This window comes from Mus musculus, chromosome Y (genome assembly GCF_000001635.26).
Source record: "Mus musculus strain C57BL/6J chromosome Y, GRCm38.p6 C57BL/6J".
Lineage (NCBI taxonomy): Eukaryota > Metazoa > Chordata > Mammalia > Rodentia > Muridae > Mus > Mus musculus.
In genome coordinates this window covers 52,000,637-52,019,160 of record NC_000087.7, presented here as the reverse complement: position 1 = coordinate 52,019,160, position 18,524 = coordinate 52,000,637, and positions in this window count along the sequence as shown.

Genomic DNA, 18,524 nt, shown 5'->3' with positions numbered 1-18,524 from the left:
GGAAGAGATATTTGAAAGAGAAGAATTTGGTGAATGATGCCCGAAAGGTGTAGGAACTGGAGAGGATGGGAGGTAGTGAAAGAACCGTGGGGAGTAAAATTTGGGGGGACTGTAAGCAGGGTCTATTAAATGAGAAGTTAATATTATTTTTAATTTTACTAGAATATTAAGCATGGCAGAGGGGCTCCCAGGAATGTACATTTTACCTCCAAAATACTGGGCTTTCATGGATTCTTGGTAAGGTGAACCACTTAAAAGCTCTTACCACTCTTAAACACTTAAAAGCTGGTACCACTCTGTTACCACTCATGCTGTTGTAGAGTTTCTCTCTACTTGCTGCCCTCAAATCACATCCCTCATAATCTATGGATTGTATGAAAATTTAAGGTGGGTTCCAGCCCCTCACTGGGCAATATCATTGCCACCCACAGTGTTAGTTAGATCTAACTTTCTCAAGGATTGCAGCTGATGCAGATTAATACTTCAACCACGATCTTGGAAAGAATTACTACGAAAAGCATGCCTTTTTTTTTTTTCAAAATTCAGGCTGGTGTTCAGATGATTATTATTTCTTTGTACCTATTTCCTCCCTCTGATTCCTGATATGATATAAGAAAAACATGGTTAATGTACAGATGTGCACCCTGAGAATTCAAAGTAGAAAGGGATGATAGGTTTTTACATAAAAGTTTAGTTTTGTGATTCTTTTAATATTTTTGAAGGATTAATTTTTGAGATAGATAAAAACTAATCCTTTATGTATAACAGCAAATTTCAGTCTACCAGTAAGAGAAACTGGCTGAAAAAAATACCTTACTTGCTTACAAGTTGTTAATCTATAACAAGTTTTTTAGTTAGAAATGTGTGTTGGTTCTTGGGGATAATATTGGATATTTATAAACATAATTTATAAATAGCTCATCATAAAAGTATAGTGAGAAGATGCTTTTCCTTATATATTCTCATAATTATTCACTAGAAGAAAATAGAAAGTAACCAGTACAAATTTTATACTAATTGAAAGATTGTGCAGAGATATATAAGCAGTGTGAGAAAAATAAAGTTGGTGCTTTGTTCTATCCACCAAATGTGAGTATATATGGAAAGTGGTTGAAGCTTTGCACTGTCCAACAAATGTGTGTGTGTGTGTGTGTGTGTGTGTGTGTGTGTGTGTGTGTGTGTGTGTGATTGTTTGTGCTTCTTAAAGCTTGCTTCTTCTACCATGTATGTAAATGTGTCTTGCCTGCTTTATATGCCATCTAACCAACATCCCCTCCTTGAATCATTGAACACTCTATCACAGCTACTCTTGGAAAGGCAAACAGACAGCAAACACACAGAACCCTACTGGGCATAACTTGAACATGTATGAGACCACCCACCTCTTCCAGTGACACCCTTCCTCCAACAAGGAAACACCTAGTCCAACAAGGTTACTCATCTGAATACAGCCTATGGGCAGATGGGAACCAATTACATTAAAACTACCACACCTACCTAGCTACATGCATACATATATTCATGCATAAGAGATAAACAGAGAAAGAGGGTGAGAGAAATAGAAAGAGAAAGAGTGATTGGTAGATGATAGAGAAATAGTTGCATACATATCTATATACATACATTCAATCATTACTTCATACATACATACATACATACATACATACATATATAGATGATGGATAGACAGATAATGATATGTGATATTAATCTAAACACTAAAGACATGGTGCCCTTTAACTCACACACACACACCCTGAGCATTGTTTACAATCCTCAATTAAGACATAAAGGTTGGACATTCGAACTACAAAGACATATAAAAACAAATCCACAAAACTCACAATGTTCATTTGGTGTGCATAGATTTGATTAATATCTAGGATTTTCTTTTTTGTGTATATTATGAGAGATTACACCCTAAAATCTTTCTCAAACTTGTCCATTATTTTAGTTACTACCGTGTACAACCTGATACTTATAATCCACTAGATAGTAACGTTACAGAAGGTATTTATTGTGCTGAAGATATTCAGTCATACCCCTCAGCTCCAAAATATATCTTTTAAAGACACATAGTAAGGAACGATCTTCCAAATGACCTGAAATGAAACTGTCACCTGGTGGAAAATAACACAGCACAGGAAGAAGTTTACACATAAAATTTATATTCATGTGAATATTGGTCAAAATGATTACAATTGTAAAGTTGAATTACATAGTGGTATGTCTTTGAAACAATAGGAAAAAATGATGTGCATACATTGTGTTTTCCAAAAAGAGTAGGAAATGTAAAACATTTAAGCAGTGGCATGTTGGTTTCTAATGCCAGGAGATGACTAACATAGCAACAGACTAATAATGTATCCTCTTTCAAAAGTTAAAAGAAAACAGCAACAACAAGAAGAGAACAACAATCACAAGGAACCATGTCATCCGTGGCATCTTTAGGAGGATGTGCAGCACTCTGAACATGGTTCCAAGGACTTTAGTAGATGTCTATTGCGTTGTCAGCCTGACAGGTTTGTGTTCAACCATCCATGTCTGTATACTAAGGTTGGGAACAATCCATCGGGGATGAGTGACCTAAAGATGATGAGTTCTACTCCCCACTCTCCTTGCTGCTCTGGAGACTTCAAACCTGAGGGGAGGAATGTTATATTGATGAGTATGAGAATGCTCAAATCCTTTTTGTCTACATTGTGTAAATGTGGCATCTCTTTAAGTGAAGTGTAAGACCTGCTTGGCCAGAAGGTACAACCAGAGGCCTGTTGAATAAAGATGCTACTATAGAGACCCCATGTAATGAGAAAGGTCTTTCTGAAGTACCCTTAGACAGAGGTGGAATTTAAGATCCAATTATTCAAAAATGGCATGTAGGCACTACTGTAGGCCTTATTGTCATACCGAGAACATCCCCAACACTAATCAGAGATGTATGGCTAGTGGTCAGAGGTGAGTGGGTAATGGACATTGGGAAGAAATGAGACCCTATGAGCCATGAAAAATAGATAGGACACCAATGGTCAGAGGGGAAATACACGAGGGCATCTTTGTGAGAATTTGGAAATCTAAAACCCCTTTGTACAGGTAAACTAGTATGTTGGTTGGGTAGAGTTTAAATTTGCATGTTCTTTCCTTGACATGAGCTCAAAGACTCAGCCTACCTCATGCAGTGGAGCCCATTCCAGGTACTTCCTTACAGCTAGCAACTCCTCATCAGAGACTAGAGCATCTGTCCACTGTAGTAAATGTGGTGCCGGATCAGGAAGCAGTCTGAGCACTCACCAAAAACCTGGCTGACAATTCCACACTAGTTCTTCTTCTCAGGCATATGTTCTTCTCCTGGGTCTAGGTATGAATCGTGAGGAATACATCATTTTAGTTTCTGCATTGAGGAAATGAGCTTTTGTTCTGGTCTGTACTTCTTAATGTTCGGCTCAGGTAATTTAAGCTTGGGTGGTCTGGAGGTCCATTTGGGAGTTAAAATTAGAGGAGGGGGTGACTAAGTGTCTCCATCAGAGGAGAACATTGCAAGGTCATTATTGGTCAGAAAGGCATATTTGATGACCACTTGGGGAAAATGAGATCTGAGGCCCCTGGTAACTCAGAGTCAGTAGATTGAAATCTTTTTGGTCAAAGCAGAAGGATCTGAGGCCCAATTAAATAGACTTAGTAAGTTTACTCCCACAGGGGCATATTTAGAATGTCTGAGAACCCTTTGGATATTGGTGGACGGTAGCTCTCTATTAGAACAGGGAGGGCTGGTATATCTTTTGGTGAAAAGTGGAATATTTCAGGTATAGTCTAAAAGCAAATTCAGTAAAAAGACAGTAATTGGAATACTTTGGGCAAGGAGAGACATATGCAGTATCCCTATGTGCAGGAGAAGAATTGTTTCTGCCCATCTCAGGATTCGTGATAGATCTAAGATTCTCTAAAATAGGAGGATGGTGATAGGAGCTTCATAGGATTGTATAGAATAATTTGGTCCTGTTATTCCTATGTCTGAAGCACTATTGATCAAAAATTGAACACTGATTGATACCTTGAGAATTCTAGGACATTCCAGGTACTTACTCCTTCATCAGCTCCAAACATGAAATCACAATCAAGAATACACATCATCTGAATGTCAGTGGTAGGCATGACAACAATCTTAGAAGTCTTTTAAGAGGGTGTAATGTAGTATTTTCTGGTTTAGTGTCTTCCTTAAATATATGTCCATCCACACATTCCTCTGCATGGAGGCCAGGATGTCTCTGTCTAAGGTAACAAAACAAAGATAGTAAACTGATTTACCCTTACCTTGATACTCTTCTGTTTGGGATTTCAGTCCAGAGTGTTCAGAAATCTCTTAGGTCAGAACAGTGCTTCCCACACCACGGAAATTAGAAGTTATACGTAGGACATACACTGGGAAGATGGAGAATCTGGGGGATTTCCTCAAACACACTGTGCTCCACAGAGGTTGGAGCACTCTCTGTTGTGAATGTCTAAATATTCCTAAAGTAAGATAGGGGAGGAGCTTGGGCAGTTTTGCACAGAAGTAGGATGGTTGTGCCCTTCATCAAAGAGGTAATGTGGCAAACTTCATGAGAATAAGGAAGTTGAAGCATTCTGGTCATAAGCAGCATTTCTGTGACACTTTGCAAGTGTGAAATTCTAAACCTACTTGTAAGAAGTGTAAAATCTCTGGCTATTTTCAATAAATAAGAAATACCATTTCACATTGGTGAAAATGCAAATACCTTCTGGAGAAGAGGGAGTCCCAGTATTGCTTGATCTGCTTACAAATCTTTTTTTGTAGAATTTAGGATATCCACATATTTTATGTAGTGTGTGGAAAGCAGGCAGCAATTGTTTCAGTATTCCAACAGGTTGGATGGTTATCTTTGGTCTATGAAACTTTTAGTCAGATGACATAAGAGCAAGGCCAATTTTCTTGAATGAAGGAATGTCTCCGAATATTTGTAACAGGAAGAAGTTTGGAAGTAATCTTAGACAGTTGTAATATAGCAGGCACACATAGTCAATAAGACAAGATCTAGTTACACTTTACAAGAGAGGGTAGGTATGTGTCCACCACTGAAAAAAAAAGGAAATATTTCAGTCCAATATGGGCATTCGAGAAGGCTTTGTTGCCCAATAGACACAGGGAGAAGAGGAAATATTTATGACTAGATGTGGTGTGTCTGAGGCTCCCATAGGGAGAGGGAGAGGCACTGAAGCCCTGGTATGACTGGATGACATTTATAGACCTCTTCGACAGAGGATGTGAATTTGAGAACCACTGGAACAAAAAGAGTCATTCTGGTGCCCCTTTCAAATGAGGAGTTCGATGTGAGACACAGTTAAATGGAAATTTTTGCCCTCCATCAGATAGAGAATAGTTTGGAATTCTTTCTGATCAGAGAGGGTAATTATTGAAGACCTTTTGGACTGGAAGTGAAGTTTGGGGCCTGGGGCAGGTAGAGATGATCTCAGGCCTGTCAGGCTTACAAGACAGATATTGGACCCTCATGTATACAGAGGGTACATTTGATATATAATGGACACAAATTAGTGGTCTAAGTATTGATGTAGAAGATTAAAGCAGAATTAAAGTCTTCTTAATGTCCCCAACCTCTTTAGGGTTAAGGAAGTGACCTAGCCTACCTTAAGCAGGAGAGGTAGGACTGCTTCACAACTTAGAAGATTCCCATCTTCACATACACCTTGGTAAGCCTGGCAGCAATACAAGTATTATGCACCAGGCATGACTGTAAGTCTCTAAGCACTCTTGAAGCTTATCATCAGTTATATGGGTGTTTTCATGAAGGATGGTACGAAGGATAGATGACCTAAGTTTCAGGCTCTGTTAATGCAGGGCAGAATTAAGTGAAGTATAATTTCCTAGAGACCATCGTTGGAGGGAAATGATCTAAAGCTCATGATTGGAGTGTTATATTTGAGGCTCATATGTATGTAAGGATGCTCTTAGGATACCTGAATTTTGGTACCCTTGGGAAAAATGAAAATTCTGAGATTCCAATAGTAAACTACAGTCATAATTATGACTGACCTTGGGCAGAAATGGAAGGTTTTGGGTATTGTTGGTAACAGCAGTAGGTCATGAAGACCACCTATCCCAAGTGAAATTCTGATGACCCTTCATCCAAAGGTGATGGTATGAGATACCTTGAAAACAGGTTGAGTAGCATTTGTTCATACCTACAACTTCTATGACCTTCCGGACCCATTTTCTTAAAAAGAAAGAACCTGGGGCTGGAGAGATGATTCAGTGGTTAAGAACACTAACAGCTCTCCCAGGGCTCCTGAGTTCACAAACATCTGTAATGGTATCCAGTGCCGTCTTCTAATGTGCAGGCACACATGCATAGAGAACACTGTATATATAATAAATAACAAAATACTTAAAAAAGAAAGGAACAAAGGAATGAAGGAAGGATGGAAGGAAGGAAGGAAAGAAGGAAAGAAGAGAAAGAAATTTAGGAGGGAAGAAAGAAGGAAGGAAGAAAGAAAGAATGAAAGAAAGAAAGAAAGAGAGAAAGAAAGAAAGAGAAAGAAAGGAGAGGAAGAGAATGAAGGAGGGAGAGAGAGAGAAAGAGAGAGAGATAGAAAGAAAGAGACAGAAAGCAAGAGAGAGAGAAAAAAAAGAAAGAAAGAAGGAAGGAAAGAGAAATAAATAAATAAATAAAGAAAGAAAGAAAGAAAGAAAGAAAGAAAGAAAGAAAGAAAGAAAGAAAGAAAGAAAGAAAGAAAGAAAGAAAGGAAGAAAGGAAGGAAGGAAGGAAAGAGGGAGGGAAGAAAGTAAGAAAGAAAGAAAGTAAGAAAGAGAGAGAGAACGAAAGAAAAAGAAAGGAAAAAAGGAAGGGAGAAAGAGAGAGAGAGAGAGAGAGAGAGAGAGAGAGAGAGAGAGAGAGAGAGAGAGAGAGAGAGAGAGAGAGAGAGAGAGAGAGAGAAAGAGAGAGAGAGAGAGAAAGTTAGTTAGTTAGTTTCAGGCCATGATTAACCAAGTAGCAGGGTCAAGTCACCACATTGTGCAAAAGGGAAAAATCTAGTTTATCTTGGGTAGAGGGAGAACAGAATGGTAGTGCATAGTTTGCTTCCATCTAGTCTCCCCACCTTCCATTATCCATATATTGTATATACTGTTGGGAAGAATACAAGGAACAATCAGCACACTCTTCCAACAGGGAGAGTGGCTGTCTGACCTGAGGTTGTATTTGTCTGTACCTATCTATAAGTGAGAGACAGGAACACACCATTTCTGACACCTAACTCTAGGAAGATCACATGCATATTAGTTTTCTTTCTATGTTCTGCCCTCTGCCCTACACTCAGAAACATGTGAGAGCCCACTGTGAAGTTGCAATTGTGTTTGCCTTGCAATCTTTCTAATAGAGAGTGGCACTGAGGTAATATGAGTTTAAGTCAAGTTTAAGGTGCCCTTGGAAAGAATACTCTTGGGCATCCCAAGAGGCTATATCTGAAACTCCTATGACTACAGGTATAATAAATGAAACCCTGTTGGCCATAGGATCCAAACCTGAGGTCTCTGTCATCATTGCTCCATGACACATACACCCTTGGCAAGCAATTAGATGTCTATGTTCCTTGAGGTTGAAGGAGGTAATTATAGCCCCCTTTTGTACTACAATGAACTGCATGTGAGTGGACATCATTCTACCTTTTTCAGTGGGAATGGCATAAAGCTTACTTAGTCTGGGGCATCTTTTTTTAATTAGATATTTTCTTTAATTACATTTCAAATATTATCTACTTTCCTAGATTGCCTTCTGAAAATCTCCTATGCCTTCTCCCTCCCCCCGCTCCCCAACCTACCTACTCCTGCTTCCTGGCCCTGGCATTTGCCTATAATGGGGAATAGAGCCTTCACAGGACCAAGGCCCTCTCTTCCCATTGATGACCTCCTAGGCCATCCTATGCTACACTTGTGGTTAGAGCCACAAGTTCCACCATGTGTTTTCTTTGATTGGTGGCATAGTTCCAAGGAGCTCTGGGGGAGGGGTACTAGTTAGTTCATATTGATGTTCCTTCTATGGGGCTTCAGTCCCTTTCATGTCCCTGGGTATTTCTCTGGCTCCTTCATTGAGGACCTTATGCTCTGTCCAATGGATGACTGTGAGCATCCACTTTTGTATTTGGCAGGTAGTGGTTTGGGACATCTTTTGTCACAAGAGATATGACTGAGTCCCACTTTCAACGAAACTGAAAGTTTGAGGGTATTTCTACTAAATGAGTACTTTAGACAATCTTGGGCAAACAGAGAAGGTCTGCAGGAGGCTTAGTCATAGGAGGAATGTCTGACATTCTCTTCAGTGAAAAACAAAACAAAACAAAGAACTGAGGTAACTTGGGAAGAGAGGAAGTACTGGGCACTTAGGAGTAAGAAAAATAATGAGACCTGGTTGGTACAATGGTATGCATTAGAAAAACCTTGGAGAGGGGGTAAGTGCCATGCAACATCCTGTTATGTATGAATGTCCCTTTTAACTTGATTAGTAAAGGAAGTCCCTCCACTGCTCTTCAGCTTCCAAATCTTCCTTAGTTGGTAAAATTTTCACATCCTGTGTTTAGTCTGAGGGAGTTCAGAGAACATTCCAAGCCTTTTCAAACAGCCTGGATGTCTGTCCCTGGCTAGGTTGCCGCCTTCAGTTTGTCTTAATATGTACATATATAGGCAACAACAATTCAATTGGATTGCAAAGCATAACATAGGATCCAGTCAATAATTCTCTCTCTATATATATATGAATGACCTGGGACCACAAACCAGAGAAAAACAATATATTTCCCCTGTCATCCTTATAAAAGGGAAAGGCTTGAATCTTACTTAATTAAAGAATATACATTTGATATAGTTCAAAGTCATAAGTGAATGCTTGAGGATACAAGGCATCATGCACTACTATTCAAAAGAGCATATCTAATAGCATTTTAGGAATAAAGAATAGTGGGACCTTCCTTTGGTCAAACACAGTGGTTAATGCCCCCTTCCCTTGCAGAAATGGACAAGATCCAAGGCCATATTTTGGGGGAAGGAAAAGACTGAACCTCACTCAGCCTCACCCAGGTTAGTTCTCTTGGCTACTTCAAAAAACAAGGAGTGTGAGAGGAATCCTGGGAACATAGGAGTTATGAGAACCTCTTCTCAGAATGGTAAGTTCCAAGACCACCTTCAACAGAGAAAAAATCGTGAATGTCTTAGTTCCTAAAGTAGAGGTCCCCAGTCATATTTTGCAGGTCAGAAATATCCAGTTCACCCATGGTCAACAGGGTAAGTTTCTAGGCTTCACTGGGTACTGGAGGAATGTTCAGACTCTGCCTCACTAGCTTCCAAGTATTTCCCCCATATGCATACCCTGTGTAACATCTTTGAGAGTCCAGTCAGTGGTCACAACAATCTCCCAGCATAAGTAGTTATGCAAGCATTGATGTTTCCTCGAGGCTGTGTTCAGCTGCACACATCTGTGAATAAGAGATAGGAATGGTGCATTTTGATGACCATTTTTGAAGCACAGGATACGAGAGCCAATTTCAGATTTCTATTTTCTGTCCTATGAATTAAAAGGATAGAAAATGTGAGGTGTCATTGGTCGTGTATGTATTGTATGGATATGTTTAAAGCAAACTTAGTTAATAGGGGTATTTGCGAGGCACAGCCAGAAGAGAATCTCTGGTGGTTCAATAATTGCACAGATGGACCTGAAGTGTCCTAGTACAGAGAGTAGATGTATGAAACGCCCCTTTGACACAGGAGCTAGTTCTGAGAGCCCTTTCAATAGTCTTTGATTTCCCAGGACCCCCTTTGTAGAAACTGAAGTTCTAAAATCCACTTCGTGAATTGAAGTAGACAATAGGCCCAGATTCCTACTGGGAAGACAGGGAATGTTAGATTCTCTTTTATGTAGAATGAGTGGTATAAGTCTCTTATGGTCTGACATCCCTTTAAGGAAAAATGATTCAAAGCTACTTGGTAGGATTAGGAATATTCCTTATAAGGCATAATACATGTTTTAGGCGACATTTGACCAATAGGGTCTAAGGCAATGTTAGCCCTAGGAGAGTTCTGACATTCTATTCAGTGTAGTGAGAAAAAAATGAGTTACCATGGGGAAATGTGGGCCCCATGTAAAAGAGGAAATCTCGAAGGCCCTACTGAAAGAGGAGGGCAGACTCCTCTTGAGGCAGAATGTGAAACTGCCATATACACCTCTGTCAAAAGTAATGGTCTCTGGTACATTATAGAGTGGAGAATGTTTCCAGGCATGATCATAAGTTTCCAATTCTTATTCAGAGTTTGTATTTTCATAGTTTGTGTTCATTCAGAAGAGACATGGCAGCAACATATTTTTTTTTCTTCCAAAGGCTTTCAATGACTGTTGCTGGCTAGTATACTTCTTCGACTTTGTTCATCTATCCAGGTCTAGGCAGAATTAATGAAGTTATTACATTTCTATTGACTTGCCTAAAGGCAGATGGCACAGGTACTTTGCTCTGATTTGTAACTTGGACTATGGGACCTCAAACCAGACTGGACTAGGGTACATTGTTTACAGAAGGAGTCACTTTTGGAAATATGGCTGACCAGCTAGGTATAAAACTACTTTGAAGTATACATTCACATATATACTTCATATATTTGAATGACATTTTTGAGAAAGAGAACGTGTTGGGTGGATAAGGAAGAGAAGGAAGGTCACAGAATCCCTCAGACAAAAGTTTACCTTGGGAATTGGAAGATGTCAAAAATAACTTATCAAGTGCAAATGTCCTCATAGTCCAGAATACCCATGTGTTCTGAGACTTTGAGTTTTGCTTGCCAACAATCAGAGCAGTTTTCTTTCAAATTGTTTGGTAAACTCTAGCTCTATGTTCTCCATAAGCTGTACAGCAGCATCCCAGGCATAGGCACCAAAATGGAATTGATCCATTTCAAGTGACAGGCTTAAAATTAAAAATTAGATTAGGGTTCATATAATTACTGTCATGTCCCAGGACATCATTTCAGAGTGTTTGGCATCCCTTCTTTTATTTGAGCATGCCTGGCCATCCAGGTCTGAAGGGAAACTTTAGGACCTCCTAGAGGAATAGACCTCATGGTTCTATGGATAAAAGTGGATTTTCTGAGGTAAGCATAGTCAAGAGAAGTTGATTTAAAGTTTCCTTGGGGAAAAAAAATAAAAAAGAACATTGGCTTGAGTTTTTCATGTCAGTGGCTTTTCTGTAGGCTCCATAAGCAGCAGAATTTGTATTAATCCCCGGGCAAATTTAAGGGTGAGTCTATATTTCCCTAATTCAAAGATAAAATCAAAGATTCTTCCTTGACAGAGTATCTATGTCAAAGATTCTTCATTGAAACCTTTTTGAATCTAGAGTTTACCTTGAACTGAAGGAAAAGTCTCAGAAACATTAGGAAAAACATCTAAGGTTCAGTCCATAATATCAGCAAGCTCTGTGGGATTCCTCAACCTAAATGTATGTCCAAGCCTGCTTTGGACAAACTGGTATGATCTGAGGCTCCCTTTGCTTCAGTGGGAATATGTGATGCCTCCTTAAGTAAAGGTAGAAGGAGTGAGTAGCCCTGGGGAGAAAGGAGTTGCTGATATCCTTGTAACAGGAGAGATGATCAGAGTATAAAATTCCCCATAATATTTTGAGCAAAAATTAAATTGCTTACCTTAGCTCATGAGGTCCTAGCATTGCCACAACTTCTGACAGTTCTTCACAGCCTGGGGTATCCATATCCTTAACTGAATTAGCAAGGCACCAAATATAGATACCATGATTCATGAAAAGCTTCGGATTGTATCCTCAGCATGATTGCCTCCTAAGAATTATGTTCAACCAACCAGAACTGAGTTATAATGATGATTTCACACAATGTCATGTGACTATACTCAAGAAAGTGGCATAAGGTTCCAGGATTGGCCTCCTCCTCTTGATTTCTGTGAACTTTGAGCAGAGGGAGCAATTCTCCTTGGTCAGAGGTAAAATATCCCATGGGTTCCTGAACGGAAGGGATTTTTATGATTGCCCATTGCATCAAAGGTGTACATTTTATGACCTTGATCATCACAGGAAGGAAAATACTATAGGTTTGGAAAGTAGAAAGTCCCTCAACCCTGTTGGACTGTAGGGGAGTTGCCCTGTTCACCTTCTGTAGAGGAGTTTGTTCCAGGCACTCCAGGCCTCCACATCTTCAGAGAACTCTAAAAAATTCTTATCTCTTAGGACTCCATGAAGATTTGACAGCAATCTGAGGTTTCTTCTGACAAGTTGGCTCAAAGTCCCTGGATTTGTTGTCTATTAAACTTACAACAAAGCACACAGGTGTGGGTGTAGTGTACAGTTACCTTTCTGATGACCAGCTTAAAGAGAGCCTTGAATCCAGGCTGAGGTTTTTATACATTGGCCATGGGACTTGACTCTGGAGTTCTGTGAGGTTTGTTTTGTTTGTTTGTTTGTTTTTGGTGGTCAAAAGTGTATTCCCTAAACAATAAGGTCTGAGGGAGAAGCTCTTAGTTGAGTGGTAGACCTGATTCCACTATGAACAAAGACTGAAACTCTTGTGTATTCTTGGTACCAAGGATTCAGCCTGAAGCACACTAGAGCTGAGCCTGAATATTTGAGACAAACTTCTCACTAACAAGGTCAGTTCTATACCTTGCTTCATCAGAGAGGCATGTCTCAGACCCTTCCAGTGCAGAAGGAGGAAGAATAAAGAGTTTTACTCAAGGTCAGCTGACCCCTTTGGCACACACATAATGTCAGGGGATACTATGATTAGAGGAAGCAAGGTTTAGGTGCTCTTCAAAAGATAAACCAACTGGGTGTCAGCCCCCTTGAAGTTATGGGATACTTTACATCTGAGGGGGCCTGACGTAATGGAGTTGATATTTATGCTGGAGGTATAAATTATCCTGGGTCTACAAGGGTACATCTGAGTCCCCATTGTAACTTCATCAATGCTATTGCATGCTGATAGTAAAAGAGCCAACTTTGTGGCTTTCTTAAAATGTTGTTGGGGTCTGTTGATAAGTCCTTTGCTTATCATGTCATATGTATCAGGGCATCTTCAGTTATTGAGGACCTATGTGACACCTTTGTTCTGAAGTGGTAATTCTGAGGGAAATTAACGAAATTCTGAGGTTTCTGGTTCTCATATGATAATGCTGCCTTCAATACTGGGGAGTTTCTAACATATTTGATTTCGGGGGTTACATCTGAATCCCCCTTGAGTTATTGGTGTAAGTTGTGAGTCACATAGGTTCTATTTCATGTATGTGGGTATACTGTCATTGTCTTCAGACACACCAAAAGGTGGCATCAGGTCCCATGACAGATGGTTGTGGTACAACAAGTGATTGCTGAGAATTGAACTCAGGACCTGTGGAAGAGAAGTCAGTGCTTTTAAATGCTGAGCCATCTCTCCAGCCCCAGCACATTGGTTCTAGACAGGTAAGATGAAGGTCACTTAGGCTATTGGGGATGATCTGAGGATCCCTGGTTCAGAATGGGCATATCAGAAGTTCCCTTGGTCCATACAGTAGTTTAGAAGATCTGTGGTTCTTAAGCTGTAGGTCTGAACCTTACCAGAGAAGAATGCCTGGAGTGTTTTTGAATTCCTAATTTAGACAAAGTGTACCTGATGACTCCTTGAGCCACTGAGAGTGATTTAAGCTCCACTTCAAGCATGGGGGGGACAGTGTGAGTCTTCTTGGTGCTGAAGGGATAATTCTGAGGTTTGTGTGTCAGAAACAGGACTTGGAGGACCCATTGACAGAGTGATAATGTTGATGTATCCACAAACAATCTATAAAGGATGCCATCCTTTAGAGGCAGAAAGGTTCACACCATGTTGGGGAAAGTAGAAATGCCAAAGACTATTGTATCTGTACAAGATCAAGGGTCGATGTGGAGAGGAGAGAAGGCCTGAATATTTCATGATTGAGACTTCCTGGGAAGCTAGAACACACAAATCATGCAGGCCATGCAACAGCTTAATCAATCTCCAGTGTGCTAGGAGACATTTCCCAGCTAGTTCTCCTGATAAATCTGCTGCCTACTTCTAAAAATGGCAAGGCTTTCTCATTTTTGCTGGTCAGCTTAATGTCTATGTCCTGGGTTCATTAACGTGCTGGCTACTCTTAAGCTCTGAGACTTCAGGAACCCGGGTCCTGATCCTTGGACAGGGGTAATTAGGTCAGAGGATCAGAATAAGAAGCACTTGGTGCACCTTAGATCAAGGGAGTGGATTTTTCATGGACTAGATCAGATCTAGTAGGTAGGTCTAGGTCCTCAATGTTCAGGAGAATCACATAATACTCTCCATGAGGTGAAAATTATATAGCACATTCTTCTGGATACAATTGTGAGCTAATCTTAATCAGAAAGGGGATTCTTGTCCTGCTTTTAGTCACAGGGGCATAGATGAGGCTTCAATGTGCATCTGAGGCAGCTAGGAGTGGAAATTGTAAGTTTGATATACAGTTGATGAAAAGAAAAAGTTCTAAATTCATGTTGTTCATAAGGGGCATAGAAAGGGAAAATATGAGGGCAGCTTCTGTATCAAAAAAGAACTGAAAATGCCAGAGTAAGAGAGAGTAGGGCCCAGGCCACCCTCTTGAAATGGACTGCCTTACAGGTTCCGTTTGGCAGGCTGGGGAGCTCTGGTGTGTCCCTGGGCAGAAGGAGGAAGTCAGAAGCAAGGAGTAAGTCGTAAGCCTCCTAGAGCATTTCGATATCTCTTTTGTCATAAAAAGCACTGGTGAGGCCCAGTTTCTTAGATGGAGCATTTGAGGGGCCACCTATTTCAGCCTGAAGCATTCTGAGCCTTTCTGAAACAGGGATCACAAAGCCAGTGTCCCTTTGGTGAGAACTGGAAAGTCTGAGTCCACATTGGTCTGATTGAGAAGGTCCAACACCTCCTTTAGGGAAGAGGAAAGAACTACAACTCCCCTTTTGCAGTGCGATCCTGTTGAGATTGATTTTCAAATGATGTGTATATTTGTGGCCTCCTAGGTCACAAAGGGGGAACCCAAATTCATATTGTAATGATGGGTCTCTCCAAGAACAGGAGAGAGCAGGTACCACATCCTCTGCTTGAGATATTGTATGTTTGTCATATCTTCGCATAACAGGGAATGTTCCAAAAGGGAATGTGGTACTCCCTTTTGGAGGTATGAATGCCCATAGGATAGGCACAAAAGCTATGGGCTCCCGTTTGGCACTTCTGGAAGTTTTCTCTCCCTCTTGGACATTAGGAATATGTTTTGAGTCCTCCTTAGTAGAAAAAGAAAGGCTGATATCCTCTTGGGGTGATGATGAGTGTTGCACACCTCTATGGGGACTGTCTCCATCTGGAGATGACTCAATGCATTCTTGATCTGTAGGGGAAGCTTGCAGGGCTCCTTGGGTAACAGAGGCTTTCCTCTGTTTTCTCTTGGTAGAAGTAGCGTGTCTGGGAATCTCATGAGGAAGGTGGGATGCCTGAGGCTGTCTTCATGAGAAAGAGTGGTTCGCATGCACACTTCTGTAAGGATGGAGGATGGCTTATCAACCTCATGCTCTGAATTGGAAGCTTTGGTGTCCCATTGGTCAGAAGGGGCTTTTTCTGATGGGGTTTCAGTAGACTTAGATGGTCTGTGAATGCCTTGGCTTGGTAGGGGACTTCTGAGGCCCACCTCATGAGATGGTGAGCATCTGCAGGCTCCTTTAGCAGAATCAGAAGTGGTGAAGTTTATGTTAGTCATAGTTTTAAGCTTTACACCTCTTTCTTAAATTTGCAAACTCTTACCCAAATTTTGGAAGAATGGCAGTGTTTCCAGCCCGCATGTTTTGAGCGCACATATTTCAGGCCCTCTTGATCTACAGAGGAAGGGCTTGGTCTTGTTTTCCTCAATTTAGAAGGTGTGGGGCAATCTCCTGGAAGAGGAGAATGACTGAGAACTTTTTTACAAAGAATACTAGATCTGAAACTCAATTGAGATGATTTTAAGGAGGAGATGCTCCTTTGAGGAGTAGAGGTAGGACTGGATTCCTTTTCTGCATACTTGGAAGATGTGAGGCTACTTACGGCAGAAGAGATACATTTTAAGGCAACAAGTTCTGAAAGGCAGTATCTGATATCCCTTTCAGGAATTGGGACATGTTTCAATATCCTTTGGTTAAATTTCAAACGTCTAGGGTTCTTTTTGAGATAAGAGAAATTTCTCCATCCATCTTCACGAGGAGGGGTAGGAATAATGTCCCCTTCTGCACAAAGGGACAGTCCCTGAAACTCTGTTGAAGAGGAAGTATCGACGGTTTCTTGGTGAGATGTCACAGATTTTAGAGGCCCCTGGGCAGGTTGAGAAAGTTCTAGACTTTCCTGGGGAAATGCTGGTGTTCTCAGGATCCCTTGTTCAGATACTAAAGGGCCCAGAGCACCTTCATTGGGTTTCAAAAGACACAGAGACCCTAACACAGATGCCAAAGCTTCTGGAGTCCCTGGCACAGATTCTGAACTCTTAGAGATGGATTGTGTATATGTCAGAGGTTCTTCTGTCTCTGGACTAAGTGGTGAAGGAGCTGGTAATTTGGGAGAATCTTATGTGGCTGACAAAGATTCTATGACCTCTTGGGTGACAGATGGTATTTCTGTACTATTTTGCATACATGCCCATATTTCTAGTGTGTCCTGGGAAGAATCAGAAAGTCCAAGATCTTCAGGATTGGATGGTAAATATCCTAAAGCCTCCTTTTCCAACCAGTGTCCTGGAGGCTCTTGAGGTAACAAGGAAGTTTCTGTAAGCCCTTGGGAAGATATTGATGTTTCTAGTACACCTTGGGCAGACATGGAAGGTCTCCAAGACATTAAGACAGAATGTTACTCTTTCAAATCCAATTGGACAGATGGAGAAGGTCCTAGACTCACTATGGTAGATGCTGAAATTTCCAAAGCTCGTGATGAAGCATTGGATATTCCTGGATTGCCATGTGTACAGGTACAAACTTCCAGGTTCCCCTATAAAGACAGCCAAGGGCCTCCAGCTTCTTGAACAGATAACAAATGTCCTGGATTCCCTTGAGCAGATAGGGACAATGTCAAAGGCTCTAGGGCAGATGATATAGATCCTAGTGTTCCTCAATCAGATAAAGAAATTACCATGGGTCCTTTGGAAGAATGCATAGATCCTGAAGGATCTGAAGTAGATGGATCTGTTTGTTGAACCCCTTGTAGAGAATTCAAAGACTCATTTGGTCCCTGGAATGAAGTTAAAGGTCCCTCTGTAGGTTTAGAGAGGTCAAAAGGCTCTTCTGTGGAAAGGGAAGATCCAAAAGGCTTAGGGAAGAAAGTGAGGAACTAAGTTGGGCAGAAATTGCAAGTTCCAGAGGTGAGTCATTGGATATCACATGTCCTGGGGTAGCTGTTGAAAATTTTTGTGCTCCTCATGCAAATGATGAATATCCTAGAGCCCCCTGGGGAGGCAGCAATGTTTCTACAGAGCCTGTGTATTTGCTGAAATCCTCAGAGATCCCTGGTCAGATCTCAAAATCCTTGCTGTATTTTGAGCAGGGTGGTTATATCCCTGACACACTGGTAAAGATGGTGAGTCTGCTACTGTGTAGTGTGTAGATGTGGAGTGAGTTCCTATACCTTGTGTATGTAAAGAAGGACTTGAAAACCTTTTGGAAGATGTAGAATATTGGGTAGACCTTTGTGGACATGTGGACAGATGTATGGTCCCCTTGTGCAGAGACTGGGACTCACATCTCCTTGAGCAGAATCAGAAGATCCTGGAGTCCTTTGTTCTGAGGATGAAAGACCCAGAGGATTATGAGAACATTCATAGCATTGTGATGTATTCATCATTGCCTGGGCTGAGATAGAAAGTTTCAGAGGCCCCGGGGCAGATTGCAAAGGTGCTAGATACCCTTGACCAAATGGGAAAGTCTTTGCACCTCCTTGGTCAGAACAGGAATGTCTACCAGGTGTTGGCGATGATGGTGGCAATGTTCCTAGATTTGCTGAAGTAGACTGAGAAGATGCTACAGCCTGCCTCACTTGTGAAAAAAGGCCTAAAGCACTGTGTGACTCTTCATATTGTGCAAATATCCCTGTGGCATCTGTTGAATTTTCTCGATTTCTTTGTTTGGGGAAAAATGAACTTTGCATGAGCAAAGTTCCCTCTTGTGCCCTGGAAAATTTCTTGTGTTTTTGAAAAGATGACAAAGCTTCTAGAACCTCTGGAGTAGATACAAGATGTTCCTGAACACCCAGTACTGATGGTGTAGGATAAAATGTTTCTTGAGATTTCTGGCTAGGTAGGAAAGTTCGAGTGTTCCTCTGGAAACCTGGGGATCTTTGTGCAAAATGATGGGCAGTTGGAGAAAATCCTACTTCTGTCTGACAAGAAGTTGAAGGATGCAAAGTATCTTGAGCAAATGAAACACTTTGTGTATTCCCCTGTTTAAAATTGGGCTTTTAGATACCCTTGGGAAAAACAGAAATG